The 18,941-nt window shown below is 45.7% G+C and overlaps 1 protein-coding gene across 1 annotated transcript in view; it reads left to right on the top strand.

Moving 5' to 3' along the window:
* LOC126541862 (vasopressin V1a receptor-like) overlaps positions 1-18,941 on the top strand; it is a 76,018-nt gene that overhangs the window by 34,976 nt on the left and 22,101 nt on the right. The window lies entirely within an intron of this gene.

Genomic DNA, 18,941 nt, shown 5'->3' with positions numbered 1-18,941 from the left:
CGCTCGCTTCTAACTTCGTCTTCTCTTCTTTTTCGGAGCATAATATTCAACACCTAGGCAATGGCCTGTCCCTAGCCAGCCACCGTCCTCATTACCCCCTACTTGAAGGCGCTGTTAAGCATGCTTCTCTTTCTTCCTCTCTTCTTTTGCTTTGCGCAGTGGCGCCTGTTCTAGAGCAGCAGGGTTCGCGTACTCTCGTGCATTCTTGTCCTTCTTTCCCTTTTAACGGGGAAGAAAACAAAGTCGCAGTTTCACCCGAAAGGCATAAAATCAATTGGGATAGCAAATTAGTGCACCGCTGTAGGCCCTTTCGCCGTTTACAAACACATGCCCTGGACGACTTCCGGTTTTAGTCCCTGACGTAGACCGCTAAATGTGGCGAGCGAGAAACACATTTGCAGCGATATCGATTAGCGGGAGTGCGTTAAAATCTAAGCCCGCAGACTTTCAACACTTTTTCTCTGTACATAATGAAAATTTTACAAGCCCTGCCGTAAGTTACACGAAAAGTTTTATGTATTAGTACTGAGGTGCAAGGCGCACGTGTTTGATCTCAAAACTTAAAAATGTACTTTCCACGCGATGAAACAACTTAAAAACGCGCTTTGTGTCCTGGCTCAGTAGACTGGTAAGGCCCGTGACCAGAAGTTTCTTGGGGACGCACTCTCGATGTTGTTATTCCGCGGGCGAAACCGTCTATACAAAGTACGGATAGTAGTTTTATCAGCCGTATAAACTTGTAAACATAGGCACACTAACTAAATTAACAAGCACGGTGTCACGCGCGCACAAGCGAAACATGAGCACAATTCACTCGATGACCGCGGAACTCGCTGTCAAAAGGCCGCAGTGAGGAAACGCGGCAGCAGCAGCGAGCGAAATGGCTTTCGTGCTGCCGCTGGCATCAGCGCGAACTACGCCGCGAAAACGCCGCGCAGCGCGTACTCTGTACCCGTCGCAGATAGCTTTCAAGACACAGCGGCGCGGCTGGGCGCGCGCGCTCCCAGGGAGTGGAACGCGCCCGCTCCTTAACTACCGTCCACCCGAAGCCTTGCACGTGATGGAAGACGGCGCGCTTCCTTCCCGCTTTCCTCTGGCGCGTGCGCGAGATTGATCCGCGATCGCCGGCTCACTCTCGCACATACAGCGTACGACACGCGGCGACGATTTTATCGGCCTTGGACTTTGTACGGAACTTTGCGGCGTCGCCAAAGGCCGAAATGCACTTGGAGTGTCCATGTAATTGCAATCGCAACAAAAGGAAGAGGGGGTCAAAAGGGTAAAAAAAGAAGGAACATCTGAGCTATATTGGTCTTGTCGGGTTATACGAAATGGAATCACTACGGTTATTGTGGTGTATCTTCTTCTTTCTCCTTTTATTCCCTTTAGCCCTTTCCCCAGCACAGGGTAGCCAGCCGGTTTTTTAGCCCTTTCCCCAGCCGGGCAGCCAGCTAACCTCCCTGTCTTTCCTCCCCTTTGTCTCCCCCTCCCCTCGCGAAGGGCATCTCAAGATTATCTCGTCGTCTTTATCGGTGAACAAGCTGACAAATAATACCATCTGGCATCTACAGTCATGTATTAGCAGTAGCTGAGGCTTCGGTCGGTGGCAGCGCGGAGTACGACGGCGGAGAACCAGCGCGTTGAGTGAGAGCCCATCGAGAGCTTGCGACGTGTATTGCAAGCGTCTCCTCTTCCAACGCACCCTTTTCACCTCTAATAATATTGGTGCGCTCGAGAAACAAAACCTTCCTTCCTTCCTTCCTTCCTTCCTTCCTTCCTTCCTTCCTTCCTTTGTTCGTTCGTTCGTTCGTTCGTTCTAGGCCTTAAAACATTACGCAATAGCAAAAAACAAACTGCGTCTCAGGCCGTTAGTGCCCCACCAGCACGACGCGCGTTGGCGCCTCGTGTTGCAACGATTCGCTTAATGCTTCGAATTATAGATGTCAACATCAGTTATAGGTTCCTTCGATCTGTCCTGGCCTTTCTTACCCTTACCCTTTGTACATGGTAGCCGAATAGTTATTTGCGCTCGTTAGCGTCTCTGTTTCCTCCTCTATCTCACCCTATCTCTCTCTCACACACTGCTGTTCAAATTGATTTAATTACTACATTTAAGGGTTCGCTGACTCGCTGTTTTGCATGATGAGCCCTGATTAGAAAATTCACGGGTAGCTCACACTCTCCACTGGCAGTGGCCATTACGCTGAACGGGTGTCCTCGTAAAGCTGTTGCTGTGTTCCCGTATGTGCAACTAACTCCTTCCATCTTTTTTCTTGTCCTACCACGGTTCTTGGATACTCGAAGATTACCTCGCTAAGCTCTTCTTTTCATACGGCTGAGCAGGAGGCCAGTTTCATAGCGTATTATTGTATTTTTGCTCATAGCCCTGCCCTTAACTGAGCGGATTTTCAAATTTGAAATATTGATCATTAGGCTTACGCTTACTTGGCGCTCTTTTAGACCCAAAGCTAACTTATCCGTGTTATGAGTACTTCCGGAAAGAGCGACGAAAGGACCTCCCTGTAGGCTTTGGGGCCCAACGGCATTAGTCTTCTCAGTCGCATAACGGAAACATTTTTTTTTTTCTCAGTGCACTTTTTCGTTAGAATAGTTTAAAAAACACGCGAAGTTTCTTCCCAAGAGGCAGCGCCATGAGAGATAGACCCAGAACTTCGTGATGAGACGCACCGGATGGTATAGGAAGAGATCAGGTTTAGCTTCAAAGAGCTGGATTTAGTGGACGCTCTCTGAAAGAGAATGAATGACATTAAGAGGAAATGATATGAATCTAAATGTGCCTATTTTTGCCGCTACCGCTTCGAGGCACAAACGCACTATACTTAAGCCCTTAACGACCACTGTGAAACTCTACTTTGTCGTTCATGATGTTGATGACACTCATCCTAATGGTGACGAGATGGAAGCGAATTTGTCGCTTTCTCGCGAGATCCTCTTGAGTGCTGCGAGCCACGTTATTTCATGGAATAACAAATGCTAAGTTGGGCTTCGTACGAGAAGGAACTGGAATTACTTCTATGGCTGGCTGCTTGTGAACGAAAAGCCAGCAATCCACACCGTACTTTCTTCTTTTCTTTTTTTCTGTTGCTGTCGCGGTGACCGAGAGCTTCTCTCATGCAACCAAGAAAATGTTTATACATATTTACGCTTCATGGCATTTTATGACAGCTCGACCAATCAATCTTCGTGAAGTACACGAGTACTTTAGCAAACCCACGCCTTCGCCTCCGCTATCCGGGGCATGGCAATAAGGTAGCAGTGGAGGTTGCATCGTGACACATACAAGAAGAGTTTGGTGGGTGCGCACATTCGAGTTTTCGGACACGAGTGAGGTATATTTTGTTGTTCCATTCACATTTCTTTCTGGAGTGTGAAATTCGCGTATTCCGAATATCCTCTCATCGTCAATTAAGCAGGCGTGTAGGATAACTGAATCATGCACGCGGCAACGAATACGCTAGCGGTAGCAAAGAGCTGGCGAATTACTCCGCCCAACAGGGCCATATTTGGCTATTTGTGTAATATTTTTCCCGAAGTTGCTTCCGTTCTTGTATAGTAGAGGCTGCTGAGTTCATGTTAGAAAAATGTTATATTACTTTACAGCAATTTTCTCTATGTTCTTAAAACTTCGCGCAGCAGGATGACATCAGGGCTCTAAAAAAAAAAAGAAACATGATTGTTGCGATATATTGGCGCCTTCTAAGTACAAGCACATAAAAACAGGAATGAATGAAATGCCCTTAGCGGAGTTTATTACATATGAGACGCAAAGGCTCCAGTTACGTGAAGCCCATATATAGTGATGAGTTGGGAAAACTGGACATTAAAAATAATGAAATTTTGAACAAAATCTGGACGAAATCTGGACATAGAACACCAAGAAATTGTGACACGTTCCGGGACAGTGTACGGAGCACCAAAATATGTTGAGTTTGCTTTTATTAGTATTAAAATGTTTATCATCTTCTGGCCACCAAAACGCCCTGCTGCTTTATTTCCATCATTCAAATAAATTGCCAAAAGCATCTCGAACAGCCGCATGCTCAACCCGTGTCTTTTCTGCTCTAACATATTATTCTGGCTGGAGAAAATGAGCTCCGCTCCCATAGAGATGAAAGATAAAAAAACTTGAGTCCTCGTTTTACGTCCGAGTCATAATCTCCATTCTTGGCGAACGCGTGTACTTAATGTCAGGTTTCGTCGCAAGTTTTCTTTAGCAGGGCCGTCCAACTTCTACAAGATGGAAGGCTTCAAGCTGCGCGTTTACGTCAATCTCTACTTTTTCCATCTGCGCAGATGAACTTGGTATAAATGCATGCTTACCAATGGCTCTTGAAGCAGCGTAAGTGTGCCTGAACAAGTAATGCCCGCAGGAAAGGAGCTAAAAAATTTGCAAGGAACCTAGACGACGGCTGTTTTTGTTTCTCGCATGGTATCACCTTATGCAACATGGTGGTATCATCCCCATCGAAGGCTCAAATGAATTCACCCCAGGGCATGGTTGAACTTTGTGCAGTGTACACAGCAGTACGCAAAAGACACAGCGTATTGCGTACCATGATGCAAAAGTTCGATGGATTTACAGCAAAGGTCTGACGTTTCGCAGGTGAGTGCCTGGATTCAAAATGAAATTATGTAGTTGCGATAAGGTCAACTTTTCAAGTTGTTCCGAAAGCGGACGCGTACCGGTCGTGAGCCATTGTAGCACGCACCGCATGGCCCACGATGCGTGTGAAGTGAATGTTGTACTTTCGCAGTTGTGACCAATTTGAAGAAATGAAAGACAGTGTACAGCACAAGTGATGCCGACGCCTTAGGCGCATAGGTGGAGGAACGAGTGCTGCCTGCCAAGGCTAAAATAGTTGAATGGCAAAAAAAATGAATACAACCATGTCTTTAAATCACTTTAAAGTTGAAACATTAGAAAAAAACCTGTACAACCGAGACAATCTGTAATCCTTCGGTACACCGAACGCAAAATTTGGACATTTAAAGCTAACAAAGTCGCTGAAAATCAGGCGCGAGCAGTTTAGTGGATGCATGTAGGTAGGTGGCAGTATACAATCGAGACGTTTTTTTCGAAAGCGGCCCATGTCTCATAGATCACAATTGTACCTGATCACAAATCTCCGTGTCTGTAAGTTTGTCGCAGCTATCCCAATAAGCTAGCGCCTTCACTTTCGACTACTATCACGCCGTATTAAGTGTATGCGCTGTAAAAGAGCGGGCACTTTTTCCATTACTAAGTTTACTTATCGTGAATATTGAACATTGAATCGAATACTCATTTCACTTCGAACACTTCATTACCATCCTATTCGTAGTAATTATTTCCTGTTTTAATCATTTCTCGTTCAGTTTCCCCTCCTAAAATGAAGTTATTGCGTCGCTCTCTTTTCTATAACGCAATTTGTTGTTGGGCAAGTTGTTTCATGCTTAACAACTTAACAACGTCTTGGAATTGCGCTTACCAGATTCAGCTGTTAATCCCTTTTCTTCGCCTTCGCACAGTTCCTAAAAATTAATTTCAAACATCAGGAAAAAAAATTAATACTGTGTCTTTCATAGCTATTCTTCAGTTGACCGGTAACATTACGTCGTCTCCAATACAAAATACAGCATTGCAATTAGTGTAGGCTAGTACTGGCACGCAGCAGTTTTGTTGATAGGGTGTTTCATGTCCCGAAACAAAGGCACTGTGGGAGACCCCGTAGGCAATAACAGTAACAAAATAATTTTTCAGTCGCTTCACTACAGAGCAAGCTTACTCTGTCTGAGGATTATGGAGTTACTCGTGCGTGCCGTACAGCACTTGTAGCGAATTCTCCGTTATTTCTTACTCCAGCGTCACAGAAGGAGGAGGAGGAATAGACGGAAAGAGAGGGAAGTCAGCGAGTTCTCAGACTGGCTGGCTGCCCCAGCGCAGGGCAGCCAGCCGGTCTAATAATAAATAAAAGATAACAGAAAAAGAGTGAGCACACTTTTTGGGGAGTGGGTGCTGCACGTACCCCATCATGACTTCTTCAATATTTCTTGTTTTTTTAAATCTAGTTGAAGGCGCCATAATATTTTTAACCACCAGGAGCTACCTAAGTGTACTATAATTTTTTTTTTTTTTTGCATTACGACTCCACAATTGGTATCGAACGCCCGACTTCCTGGTAGGTAGCGAAACGTCGTATATCAGCTGAGCAACCGCTGATCGTAGGTGGGGGAAGGGGAGGGGGAGAGGGCAGTTCGACCCATCATGTACACTAAACCGAGCTGCTGTGTAAAATTGCGAATATGAAGGGAAAACATATTTTCAAATCTTTTGAGCAATCAGATTCCTTAATAGCATGTATCATTGATTAGTCATTGTGAGACCAAAAACCGTATTTTAAATGTAAGTGTGATAGGTGTGAACCCGCAATAGGAGTTATGTATTGTATGTAGCTAAAATATAATACAGTGACTGGAAGTAAGCTGCAGCCCGGTCTTGTGCCAGCTGACACTAAAGTGATACACGAATGAAATTTTCCTGGTCGACCAACGCGAACTCGTCGCCCGGGCCCGGAGGGCGACCCAAGCCAGAGGGTTCCTGGAATAAGGGACCCTCCCACCTCGACTGACAAATCACTACTTCAAATAAAGGTTTATTTCTCTCTCTGTCGTATTCTAGAACTTTTTTTTTCATTAAACACTCCGCCTCGGTGTCGCCTTCTTTCAAGCGAACGCTGCGTATCTATGGTGTTACACTTGGTTTAAAGTTTTGTCGCTGCAGGTGCTCTGAGCGTCTACTCTAATGCACTGTACTAAAAGTGCGATGGTAACACATCAACGGCACAACAGTGCCAGTGACAATATATCTTATATATTGTTATATATGTATCCGCTGTGGCTGCTTAGTGGTTATGGCGTTGGGCTGCTAAGCACGACGTCGCGGGATCGAATTCCGCCCACTGCGGCTCCATTATAATGAGGGCGAAATGCAAAAACACCTGTGTACTTAGATTTAGGTGCCCGTTAATGAACGCCAGGTGGTCGAAATTTCCGGAGTCCCCCACTACGGCGTGCCTCATAATCAGAAAGTGGTTTTGGCTCGTAAAATCCCGTAATTTAATTTTTAACTGTTTTATATATCTTACGAAGCGATATCAGCTCTGATAGAGGAACGCCGAAGATGGCCCCTCCGCTGAAAGTTGATCTGCGAACGACCACGCTTGAATTTGCCAAATGTATCTAAGTTGATGCATTCTTTGTTCATTCATTCTCAACATGTGAATCAGCACACGCCTTGAAACTTTATGTATTAAACATAATACAGCCCCAACAGCGCAGTAGAAATAATGCAGTTTTAAAGTATATTAAATTAACGGCGATGCATACAGTTTCGTTTATTTTCATCCTGTGCAACGCTTAATGCCACTCAATGATTGTGTTTATGCATTACACCGTTCACAAGGTACGCCGAAATGTAAGCGCTAAATCACGCGGATGCAGTGTGGGAGACGTCGACGCGTAAAAAAAAGAAAAAAGAAGAAGAGAAAAACAAGATCACCATTCGGAAGTGACCGAAAAGGGGTTGCGAGAAACAAAGGAAATGAAATGATTTGAATTGAAGCCTCTCTAGGTTTGCTTCGTGCATTTCGAAGAGCTGCGTTCTTCACGTAAGCCCACAGAACACTCAGAATTCAGTAGATGCCGAGTCGATGCTTTCCGTATAAGCTGTGGCGCAGCCAGAATTTTTTCTCGCAGGAAACAACACGCACTTGACTGTGGTAGAGGCGCGGGGAGGCGCGTGTTACATGTCGTCCAGTGTCAGGTATAACAGTGATACACAAAAAAAAAAGGGGGGGGGGGGGGGAAGAAGGAGAAATGTTCCGCTGGTGGAAGCAATGAGGAAACGTTATCTTCCTCCATTTAAATTGTGGGGTTTTACGGGCCGAAACCCCGATCTCACTAAGAGGCACGCCGCAGTCGGGGACTCCGTAAATATGGTCCACCTGGGGTACCCTAACGTGCACCTATAGATCTAAGTACGCGGGTGTTTTTGTCCCCATCGAAATGCGGCCGCCGTGGCCGGGATTGGGTCCCGCGACCACGTGCTTAGCCGCGCAATACCATAGCCATTAAGCAACCACGGCGGAAATCTTCCTCCGGTTCGCAAGGAGGAGGAAAAGAGATAAGAAGAAGGCAGGGAGGTTAACCAGAATCATGTCCGGTTGGCTACCCTACACCGGGGGAAAGGGAAAGGGGAAAACAAAGATAACAGGGAGAGAGAGGAGGGAAGGAAAGAAGGAACTTGCAGTGAGTTCGCTGACGTGTGTGGCCTTACAGAAATTGCATTAATAGTCAGAGTTGGTCGCACAAGCCCGTCGTCCTTAAGAAGCACAAAAGTGCCTTCACCGCTTTATGGGCCGACGGGCGATGGGGGCGGTGTTCCAGCAGCACCTGCACAGAAAGCGGCCGATTGTCCAGTTTTTGAAAAGCTTTGGCAAGTTCTCCGGTTCGCAAGAGACGTTTATTGACGCCTGGAGTGCGCTTCGTTTGTTGAAATAGCACCGGAACAATTCATCAAGAGTGGACGCAGTATTATATTGCAGCTCGTGCCATTTTTCTTACCCGCAATGTCAACGTAGCAGTGCTTGCTTTGGAGAAGTCAAAGGTGCGCGGAAGGCTGAATACGAGTCGTCGTGGCGCTGTAGACACCTTCTTAAACTGTAGGCACCTTCTTATTGGAGTTTTCTCACAAAGCTGTATGTCCTAAAGAAAGTTGTAATGATTAACCATAAAGCGATAATTGAATGTCAAAAATGCTAAGAAGGTTTGGGTACGTGAGACATATTGGATAAGGAACGCTTTACTAGAAGTACTAACATACGCTACGTTAGCAGTATCTTTGCATGTTTTTGGCATGATGCGTTACAGGAAAACTTCCTTGCCGTTTACGAAAAGCGTCCATTTTGATTTGCTAAAGAGATGAAGCTTGTCCGAGGGTTGTCTTCGTTTCCCTGCAGGCTATGCGACACACAACTATGATAACGACTTGGTCAGGTTTTGATACAGAAACACAAAGAAAGCCTATTGAAACCTAACAATGTTAAATTTAACCTTGCTAACCTTGATAGCCCACAAAGCAGATAAATAAACCCATGAATGAAACCGAACTGATATTGTAGGAATTGAATGACTAGTAAAGTCTCAAAGTTAAGACACATTTGTTTCTACAGTGCTTCATTTGGTACGCCATATAGTTAAAAAACGACGTGTTCTTGAAAGCTCCATGGAGCTCCAAAGCGCAGTAAACGGGATTCTGTCAATTTTTCGCGAATCGCCCAATTTTCGAAAGCAATTCTTACATTACTGACCTATCACCTTCGACGTTTGCAACATACCTCATAAATTACGCGTACATTGAGCTAAATCGAATGGCTGTTTCAATGAATTTTCGTTGATATATGAAACGTTTGGAACGAACATTTGGATTGGACGTTTGGAGCGGACATTTTGCAGCGGACATTTTTCACCGCATGTAGTGGCAACAACAGCATTGCTGTCACAAAAAAAAAGAGAGAGAGAGAGAAAGAAAGATAAAAAAATTCGCGTCTCATGAGGTGTCATTCTGTGTTCCTTGATAGTGGCGTTTGCGATGGTGGTGATAATGGTGGTGGTAGTGATATCGCAACAGGCGGCTTTAGCATGACGTGTTTGGCCGGCGACTGTTCTATCGAAGCATATGTTCACACGGGATTTATACCAACGTGTATCATCTCGGTGCCTCGCAGCAATGTAATAAACATGCGAGGAATTTCCCTCCTGGTCCTTCCGGGTCCTTCAGGAACACTACGGCTTATAGCCCCATCGTCAAACCTGCGTCGCATTATTTTGAGCCCGTATCGCTGAAGGCAGGCGCTATATTTTAGTCCTATTGCTTGTGAAAATACCGCCTGTAAACCACATTTTCAGTTTCCTTATCCACGACGCTCTTCACTAAAGCTTAAACCGACCACAAGCTGCATATCGCGGTTTCAGATGATCTTGGAGTCACGTGCCAGCGCCACGTGAAACTACTTTGTCTTAATACGAGCACATGCTGGAAACATGGTTGTACGCTAAATGGCCGCTTGAGTGCGTAAGCCTTTCATAGTTCTTTAGCAGTCCGAACTGAATACTTCACCTAGTCGTGTGCTCTACTGCTGGTTTATTGTTCAGAAGAAATATAAACTGGAGCTCTTTTACGAGTGCATGGCGAAGCATAGCAAGAATTATCTCGCGCATGAGGCCTGAAGTGGTGCCTTCATTGTCAGCGTCGTATAACTTTTCAGAGTGGTCTCGGCCGCGTGTTAGGAACAGCCCGTGAAAATTAGGTTCTGTAATCGTGCCGGCTAATTAACTATGAAGCTTAAGAACTTGGAGATTGTTTTGTAGTCGACTTGCACGTGAGTAAACAAACAAGAGTCGTTAAAGTGGAGTGGGCGGAGTTATTAGGTGCCGATTTATTGCCCGTCAGTGACGCCCATGCGTCTGCTAGTTACCACCCACGATAGCGTAGTGCCTATACAATGTGCGCTGAGCTCAAGGCCACGTGTTAAATACCAGTGTCGGCTGCCGCATTTCCATGGGAGGAAAATACAAAAAAAAATGCTCGTGTGCTTAGATTATGATACTCGTTAAAAAGCCCATGGTGGTTAAAATTTATCTGTAGTCCCCCACTACGGTGTGTCTGATAATCAAATCGCGGTTTTCGCACGTAAAAACCCAGAATTTAGAAGAACTTCTGCGAGTTTTCAAGAATCAAGCATGCGAGATTGTAAGAGCGAATCTAAGCAGCTTGTCTTGGTGTAGATAAAGATAATTGGAGGGCTCAGTTGGGTAACGTGTACTCTATGTGATGAACCAAGGGAAAGAGCATAAAAAGAAAGGGCACGCCAAGAGCGCAAAGCAACACTATGAAGTTGTTGTGCTGTACAGGTTGTCTCGGTGAAAAATATGTAACGAGTGGGTCGTAATGACCTGTCTATTTTTGCTTACGTAAAAACGATTACTTACCAACAGGCAGATCAACGTTTGCAATGGAGACCAAATGCGCTGTTTTCTCTAGTTCCAGCGGAATTGACTGGTACCCACTGGGTCTTTATACCTCCATTTAAATAATTTCTTAGTGGTACTTTACTTCAGCAGTGATAAGAATACAATGCTGGAAATATTGTTTATTACTTCGGCGGGCGCCTAATTATTTCTGTTGAAATTTATTGCTCGGGCTCGTTCGTTAAGATTTCATTACCAGTACGACCTTTTTTTCCAAGAACCACCATTGCTCTAGATATCGTTTTTCTCCTTTAACGTCTCTACACCGGACACAAGAGTCTGCTGCAATTCTTTTGAAATGAAATAGGTCATTCCTATTTGCACGCGTGCCCTCAACTCATGTTAAAGAACTGAACTTTAAAAGGAAAATAAAGCCTATAGGTGATGGCAGTGTGTGGGAGTCGGCAGCTACTAGATCCGTATATGCCGAAAAAAATCATTACGTTATCTACATTAATTTAACGCCTGCATGGCTCCAAGGGTTCTTGTCTATAGCGTCAGTCCTAATTAGGTTTTCAGATATTGCCGTCTTCCTACTCTGCGCAGTACATCTTTCGCGAAAAGCATTTCGCCTCTTCTCAGTTAGTTATCCGCTTTCTCCTCTAGTGAAGAGGTAGCCATAGAGGAAGGAAAGTTCCTGCTTCTTACGAAGTGCTTGTCAGAGCTAAAGTAGGATAAGTGCAGCCGCTGCTTCTCTGTTTGAGTTCAAAGCGAACCATCGCGATTGAGGAAATAGAGAGCGAAGACAAATCTATTCATTCCATGATTTATAACGCTCTACAAGGAGCAGTAATCTTTCCGTTGTCTTCATTAAGTGTAGAGGACCGACCTCAATCACAGGGTTTCTGATAACGAATATTTTTTTGCTTGTACGCATTTTTCTTTGGTCAGTGTGCGCACTGGAATGCATTGTCGGCATGTCTTATGGCTTTAAACTTCGTTTGCCGCGTTCCTTCGGACTTGCCTTCCTTGGCAATCGAGTGAGTGAGTGAGTGAGTGAGTGAGTGAGTGAGTGAGTGAGTCAGTGAGTGAGTGAGTGAGTGAGTGAGTGATTGAGTGAGTGAGCGAGCGAGTGAGCAAGTGAGTGAGTGAGTGAGTGAGTGAGTGAGTGAGTGAGTGAGTGAGTGAGTGAGTGAGTGAGTGAGTGAGTGAGTGAGTGAGTGAGTGCGTGAGTGATTGAGTGAGTGAGCGAGCGAGTGAGCAAGTGAGTGAGTGAGTGAGTGAGTGAGTGAGTGAGTGAGTGAGTGAGTGAGTGAGTGATCGATGTACCGACAGTGATTAAGCGAGTGTGCGCTGTCATCGAGTGAGATGTGCTGATGTTTGCTTGTGCGCGCGTGACACCATGCTTGTTAATTTAGTTAGTGAGCGATTGTTTACAAGTTTATACGACCGATAAAACTACTAACTTCGCATAGCTGTCTACTAATTTGCTATCGCAATAGATGCTTCACCTTTCGGGCGAAACTGCGACATTTTTAATTTCCTAGGCAGTGTTCCGGTGCGTTTAAGCTCGGGGCCACCGTAAATGGGAGGGCCCTGATTCCAGAAATCCTCTGGCCGCGGTGGCCTCCCGGCCTCTGGCGAGAAGACGTAGTTGGTCGTCCTGCTCCGGGGTGGAGATCTTGGCCTCCCACGTCTTGGCGTTTGATGTCTTCAGTCGTTGCAAGCTTGGTATCGGCGTCTCGAGTAGTAGATGCGCAAGGGTGTTTAATGCGACAGATTGGGCACTTGTGTGCGTGACGCGTCCGGGGGACCCGATGCATGATTATGCCATTTGGGTGTAGGTGTTGCTCTGGAGTGTTCGGAATTTGGTGCTTCCCTCTTCGGTCAGCTTGGGGTGAGGTGGCGAGTACATCCGGCGCCCCAGTCGGCAGCGTTGGAGAATGGCGTTATACGTGGGCAGTATGGTCTCCGCTTCCGCTGCGGCGCGGCCAGGGATCTCGCGAGGCGGAGAGGGAGGCCCGATTGACCTAACCGAGGCCCACGGCGTGAGCCGCTTCGCTGCCCTCGAGCCCGAGAAGGGCGAGCGCCACTTCTACCGTCGCCACGGGTTTCCGCACCTTGTATTCTGCAATTCTGGATTGTTGTGCAATCTAGATTTCTGTGCTTGCGGAAGCCGGCCACTTGACTGAAATTTGTCACTTGCTGAACTTTGATTACTTGCTTCGTGCGCATTCTGACACAGATAAAGAAACTATAGTTTGCTACCTGTGCGGTGTATTACTTCTAGTGTGGCGTAGTTTCAATATGCGGATGACACTGCATGCAAACAGGGTGCCGGACTTTTGTACCGAAATCAGCGTAAGGCCTCTGCGACTAGGTGTTTGAAATCACTCCAGTTGAATAAAGCACTACCACAAGCAACCAACGACATCATTCGTTGTATTTTCGTTCTACGGAGAGTGCAGCGCGATTTACACAAGTTTTGCAGTGTAGAAATAAAAAATTTCCCTAGAAGCTTCCCCACGTTTCGCGCATTGTGTGTGAGGTGGGTTTTTCCAGCGAGGAGCTTTCCCGTATAACGAAAAAAAGAAGTTGAACACAAATTGAACCACTTTCTGTCACGCGCAGACACAGTTCACAGACTCTGTCTGCCGTGTCTGCTGTGTTCGCCGTGTGCCTTGTTATAATATCTCAATCATTTCTTTTTTTTTCTTTCGCACACCGGAAGGTCTCTTATTTCTAAGGTCTCGTACAAAGACGCAATTACCGTAGGCGGGAAAGGCTGCCTTTGAGGGGTTTAGAAGACTTTTTTTTGTCATACGTGTGTGGCCAAAGATCGATGAAGGACGTAATTGCCTGCGACGACGGGAAAGCTGTTGCTAGATGGTTTTAGCTGCTGATGATGGACGAGCACGCCATAAAGCAGGGGCAAAGCGGCAAGAAAATGAACGCTTTTCTTTTTCTTAGGGTTATCTAAGTGGCACGCTAAGTGTGTGAAGGAAAATGGGGCAGTGAATGGGAAGATACTGAAATACCTGTGACCGAGAAGGAAATGTGACCGAGACCCTCACGCGACCTGGCCTGGAGTGACTGCACTGAGTGCATTGGAAAGAAATGCGCAAATGTATAGCTTAGCAAGGACCGACGTTTCCGAAGTCCGGAGCAGAAACTGTCGCTTTCCTCGCGATAGCGTCAACTGCTTTCGTGGCAAATGTACTCGGCCTACACGAGTCCGAGCGTAGTCGCGCTGTCACACAAAGTTTCTCGAGGATGGTCGTGTGAGTGAGTGAGTGAAAGAGTGAGTGAGTGAGTGAGTGAGTGAAAGAGTGAGTGAGTGAGTGAGTGAGTGAGTGAGTGAGTGAGTGAGTGAGTGAGTGAGTGAGTGAGTGAGTGAGTGAGTGAGTGAGTGAGTGAGTGAGTGAGTGAGTGATCGATGTACCGACAGTGATTAAGCGAGCAAGGAGCAACTAAGTGATTGAGGGACTGGATGAGTGAGTAAGAGTGAGTAAGTGAGTAAGTGAGAGAGAACGGGTGAGTGACATTGTGTCATTGTGCAAGTTGATGGGCGTGAGAGAGTGGCTGACTGTTCCCATGTGCTACATTTAAGCGCAATGCTACGGAAATTCGTGAAGTGAATAATAAAGGGAAAGAGAATTCTCTGTCACCTATACGGGATTCACATGCTATTGCAATCACTTACACAGAGAAGTACAGGGCACGCTGTGTCTTACGGGAGCGTGATAAAAAAAATTGGCTGAAGGCTTAGCTTGGTTAAGCCTGGAAGATTGCGAAAGCAATACCCTTGGCTGCGTCTTGGTTCGGCTGATGGTGTGGACATGGTTGCCCTTTGTTAAACTTCTGGCTATACATCATCCGACATAGCGCAAGGCAGCGCGCCGACCACTGCGAGGAGCCGAGCTGTAGCCCCATTTATCCGCCTAGCGTGACGTCACACCAGCGAGCGCCCTCTCTCGGTAGCGCCGCAGCAGCGTCGCGCAAGGCTTCGCATCCACCATCGATGCCGCGTGCTGGGGCAACGCCTCCTAGATAACACAAGGCCGGTGCACTCCGATTTGTGACATCATGCTACTTGGACCGAAATTTCCATTGCCAAGCCCAGCGTGACGATGACGATGACGCCAAAACCACCGCGGCTCGATCGGGAGCGTCCCCATTAGATACTATGGCAGTCGGGCAAGGTAGCATGACGTCACGGATGGAAGTGCACCGGCCTTGTGTTATCTAGGAGGCGTTGGCTGGGGCCCCATCTCTCGGTATGGCGTGACGTCACACGGTCACGTGACGCGCAGCTGTGTAAGGAGGCGCCACGACCACCGATGGGCCGAAAGTGCGAGCAGAGTATTGCTTTCGCAATAAAAGGAGAGGGAAAGCTGGCGAGAGTGCACGTTGGATAGTCCACGATACTGCGTGCGGCTGTGAGGCTCGTTTCTCGGGCTCAACCATTCTAGGCAGCAGTGGTAACGTCCCTCAGCTTGCTTCAGAAGCCTATTTTGTTGAACTTAACCGAGGCTGCGATAGCACGGAGTGCGAGCTCTCTAATGGGCCGCACGTGGCCAGATATGAATTGCTGAGCACCTGCGTTTGATGAGCGCGCGTCATTGTGTGTTCTCTTTGTATGTTCTTTAAAAATTTACATTATGGGGTTTTACGTGCCAAAACCACTTTCTGATTATGAGGCACGCCGTAGTGGGGGACTCCGGAAATTTAGACCACCTGCGGTTCTTTAACGTGCACCTCAATATAAGTACACGGGTGTTTTCGCATTTCGCCCCCATCGAAATGCGGCCGCCGTGGCCGGGATTCGATCCCGCGACCTCGTGCTTAGCAGCCCATTACCATAGCCACTAAGCAACCACGGCGGGTTATGTTCTTCCCGCCCACACTTTGGAATATATGTGCATACATATACGGGGTGTTCAAGCTGACTTTAGCCAGAGTTTAAACATATGCGAATGCCACGTAGCGGAACAGAACCAAGGGAATGTTGTTTGCCGTCGCTTAGAGACACTCAAATTATTTCTTTCGCCTAATTAGATAACTAGCCTTATTTATTAATCAACTTTTCAAATTTTATAGTTAGATCAAAAGTGTCAATGAGAAAATTGTAGAGCATATATGAAAAACTCCCGATACAGCTATTTTTTGCTCAATACGTGCTACATCAGAGTTTTTCCGAGCGTAGAAGAAGCCCGCGAATAGACGCAAAGTGCCTCGAGCGGCAATTTTGCGTGCATTAGAGGGCTTCTTTCACGCTGGGAAAAACACTTTTGTGCAGCATGTATTGCGGAGCAGAAAGCTGTAACGAGAGTTTTTCGTATCGCTCTACAGTTTTCTCATGTCATGACACTTGTAATCTAATTATAATATTTGAGATGCTGATTAATTAATTACGACTAATTATGTAATTAGGCAGAATGAAACAATAATTTGAGTATCTACAAGTGACGGCGAGCAGCATTAGCTTGGTTCTGTCCAGCTACGTGGCATTCGCATATGTTTAAACTCGGGGCTCAAGTGTGCTGGGTGTTTCAACGAGCACTTTCAAGATGTCTTAAAGATTGCCTGTGGCAGATAGCTGAATTCTAGTGCATGAGCTCGTCTACTCGAAAAGGCGGACAGTGTTTGCAAAAAAAAATAAATGTGCATAATCAACTAATTGACAAAAGTGCATTGATTTTGTCTTTAACTAATTACTTTATGGCACATATTGCAATGTACTAATAGCCGGGGAATTCGCAAGACGGATCCACTTGGAAAGAAGTTTCAGGATCACACCAGCTTCAAGATATTAATTCCCGAACTTTGCGGAGAAATGAGAAATGCACTGGCGTTGCAGTTACTTTTAGTAACTGGAACTGTTTCCAGTAACACGAGACCGCGCAGCCTGTAACGATGACGGCAGCTGCCATGCCGAGATAAATTGACGCTAGCGAAGAAGTCGGCGGGCAATGCGGGTGTGTAATGGCGACTAGACGAGCGGCCGTGGTCCTTGCTTGGGCTACGCAAGTACAGTGACTGCTGATTTCATAGTATTATAAGCTTTATTGAAATCCAGAGCAACAACTGCACGGCACACCGCGCTGTCATATCTAGATTTCGCCAGCCAAGAGGGGAAGGGGAACAGTTGTATTTGCCTATGCATCCCCTCTGTTATCAGATTAAACGCCGCACGCAACAGCCGCGTCACATCAGGGAGGAGCTTTGCGCTGACCCCTACTCTCTTGCATGAGTAATCATGCGAACGACAATTAAAATTTGGAGTCGGATATCTCGGAGCACAGATACGCTAGAAGAATTCTTCTAACGGATACTGTGTAAAAACACGACTGCCTCCAACTTTTCTATACAAACCTACCTACAGTGAACAGAAAGTTAATTATTCAGTTGTAGTTGATTGGGCTGCTGACAGCGATAATTATCATCTCGGTTTGTGTCCGCCTGGCCACATAACTTATTTGCAGAGGTGGTCGTCGCGTTCCTCTCAGTGCCTAATTTTAAGGAAACCATACAGCTTAATCTTGAACAATCGATATATATATGTCTATGTAGATATGTATGTGTATATATATATATATATATATATATATATATAAACGAGAAGAAAGGGGGTTCACAGAAGGGATCAGCCAAGGTTTGGGAGTGGTGGCGCTGGCTAACACTCCGAGGGTTCTACTAGGACACATAAATATCCAAGAAAGTGTATGGGGAAACAGCACCGCGGTAGCTCAATTGGTGGAGCATCGCACGCGAAATGCGAAGGTTGTGGGTTCGGTTCCCACCTGCGGTAAGTTGTTTTTTCATCCGCTTTAATTTCCATGAATTTGTCGTTTCTTTATTTCATTTATTAAGTACAAGTAATTTCCCCTATGTTGGCCGTGGTGTCAGTGTTAATTGGCTTCTTACGATATGACTACACACACACACACATGTATATATATATATATATATATATATATATATATATATATATATATATATATACATATATATATATATATATATATTGTAACGGATACGAAAGGCAGGTACTAAAGAAAGACGAGAAGAACGACGAGTTTTAGAGGCCGGACTGCGCTACGATCATCGTCCATCTCCTGTAAATAAAACCATCTCTTCACAACTCTTCGTAACAATATATATATATATATATGTGTGTGTGTGTTTGTGTTCTTTCAGCAAATAAAAATCAGCTAACAGTAGCGCTCATGTTCGTCTACATTTTTTATGTGTGCATATTTTTTAGCACTACTTCTCCGCATCAGGTATGAAAAACAAACGATCAACGCCGAATGGTTCGTCCTCGTTAAGTTACCGAGACCACGCTGCGGTGTTGTCACGACTTCGGTGATATTCTAGGAACAAACTTGCGTACACAAGATACTTATGGAAATTCTCGCGACGCCGAATGTACACTGCCAAATATGGCACCTCATTGCCATCAAAATATGGTAGCACATAAAGGAGCCTTGCGAAAAACTGTCGACGTAACACTAAGGCATCTCTGTGACCGCGTAGTATTCGAGAGGCTTCTTGTTTCTTTATTTGCAGCACTTAAAAGATAAATAATTCGTGACTCGCCAACTTCTTAGTCTCGCTAAGCCCTTTCCACTTGAAGAATATTGAAGGTGAAGCTGGGGTGGAGCTCGTTCATGCCGATAGTTCTTTGCAATACTAACGTTCTTATGCAGCTAACTGCCTCCTCTATACGAACGTCAAGCTACGAACGTTCGCAGCTTGTTGTTAAATGAACAACAATGAGATAGCCATGTTTAGTCACGTGGTTATTTGTAATGCTGACTAAATCTCATGCGGTATATTTTTACCTAAGGATGCACAAAAGCTTACCTCTATCAACAACTAACAGATCTTTTCTTAGCCCAGTCAGTTAA

This window comes from Dermacentor andersoni, chromosome 2, assembly GCF_023375885.2.
Source record: "Dermacentor andersoni chromosome 2, qqDerAnde1_hic_scaffold, whole genome shotgun sequence".
Classification (NCBI taxonomy): domain Eukaryota; kingdom Metazoa; phylum Arthropoda; class Arachnida; order Ixodida; family Ixodidae; genus Dermacentor; species Dermacentor andersoni.
The sequence above is the reverse complement of the archived record's forward strand: the minus strand, read 5'-3'. Positions and strand labels throughout refer to the sequence as shown.